Below are 1688 nucleotides of genomic sequence, written 5' to 3' on the forward strand. Positions count from 1 at the left end.
CAGAGCCGGGGAGAGAACCCAGGAGTCCTGGCTCCCTGCCCCCACCTGCTCTAACCCACCAGTCCCCACTCCCCTCCCAAAGCCAGAGAGAGAACCCAGGAGTCCTGGCTCCAATGCATCTCCTGCACCTGGTCAGCTGTAACCGGAGCCCCCCCTGAGCCAGATTCCTGACATAACCAGGTCACCCGCTCCGGCCTGCGGTGGCTCCATTCACAGGGGCACTTATGTAATTTTTCCCAGCCAGGTACCCGCCTGGCAGCTCCTTACACAACACGCTAGCCCCCCGGGGGACTTTCCAGGAGCCGTGGCGGCGTCACCAGAGCAATGCACCTGCCATTGGCCTGTCCCGGGGGGTGGAGGATGTGGGGCAGGCATAAAAGCGCCCAAGCTCTGCCCAGTCGCCCGCCCCAGGCCAAGTTTGCCGTGTGGAAATAAACCAAGGCAGAGCGCCGGGAACACTGCGTTCTCTCGGCTTAACCACAGGCTGGTCGGAGCCAGCGACTCCCTCCCCTGCTCTCACATGCTAATTTATTCCTTGGCTGCTCCCAGAGCTGGGGAGAGAACTCAGGAGTCCTGGCTCCCAGCCCCCCCGCTCTAACCCCTAGCCCCTACTCCCCTCCCAGAATCAGGGATCCCCCACTTCCAGTAGACAGACATGCGCTAGCTCGCTGAAAACAGCAGCAGAAGTGGGGGGCGAGAGTATGTCTGGGTGTGTTTCTTGCCCATCCGTTGTATACGGCTGGTCTTAGCATGCTCCAAGCCGCAGTGCAGATGTGCCCCAGGCATCACCCCTTCTTTCCCTCCCACCACCCCCCAAAACCCACTCCGGCACCACCCCTGCCGTCGGGCCTCAAACCGACAGCAGCCCAAAGCCGGCAGGCCAACGAACCGGGACTCATCTCCGGGGGACGAGCCGTGGGTACGTCGGTGGGACCGCAGAACAGACAGCAGTGGAGCTGGAAGCAGTCCAAGGAGCCCTGCACGTGGCAAAACACAGCACAGGCACCCCGCCCCCCGCCCCGCTCACACACCCCTGTGTGCCAACAAATACTGAGCGCTCCAATAACCTCTGCCCTACTGTATGTTTTATTATGGCAATCTCATGGGCTGACACATGCCAGGGCAGGACTGCAACATTTACAGTAACCCCGGCACGCTGGCTCTTTCCAAAACAACCCGTGACGCGCAGAAAGCTCGCCAGCGTGCTTTCAGCCGGCCCGGCGTGAACGGTCCTCCATTTCCCGGCACACGTCCCCAAACATGGGGCAGAATTTCGCTGGCTTTGTGCAAACGGGGGGGCTAGCACCAGATGATCGGGCTCTCTCCTGGTCATCCCGAGCCGGACAAAAGCAGGAATTTAGGAGGCGCCTGTTTTAGGAACGGAACCGATGGCGTTTAATTCGGGCCTGGCGAGCGGTAAGGCTCCCAGGAAGAACCCGTGATCCTCTTGACGGCCCGGGGCATGGATGTTCTCAGCCGTAATCCGTATGCCGGCAGCCCATCATCGGCTAAGCTGGCTTTTTTAGCCATCCGTCCCCCGCCCGGTGCGTACTATTTCCCCCCACACACAAAGGTCAGAAGGAACTGGAGAATCCAGGGCTCCCGGCTGGCGGACGGGGCTCCTCCTCTTTGGGCCCAGGAGGGATCGGGACGGAGACTCTTTTCGGTACAAAGCTGGGAGATTTCCC

General features: G+C 61.1%; 1 protein-coding gene across 1 annotated transcript in view; it reads right to left on the reverse strand.

The window, feature by feature from the left end:
- PER1 (period circadian regulator 1) overlaps nucleotides 1-943 on the reverse strand; it is a 19257-nt gene extending 18314 nt beyond the window's left edge. Inside the window, exon 1 of the mRNA XM_026660369.2 lies at nucleotides 890-943. The gene's annotated coding sequence lies outside the window, so the exon portion shown is untranslated. The remainder of the gene's footprint in view (nucleotides 1-889) is intronic.
- Nucleotides 944-1688: the final 745 nt, after the last annotated feature.

Source organism: Terrapene carolina, unplaced genomic scaffold (assembly GCF_002925995.2).
Source record: "Terrapene carolina triunguis isolate 2854851 unplaced genomic scaffold, T_m_triunguis-2.0 Scaffold751, whole genome shotgun sequence".
NCBI lineage: Eukaryota > Metazoa > Chordata > Testudines > Emydidae > Terrapene > Terrapene triunguis.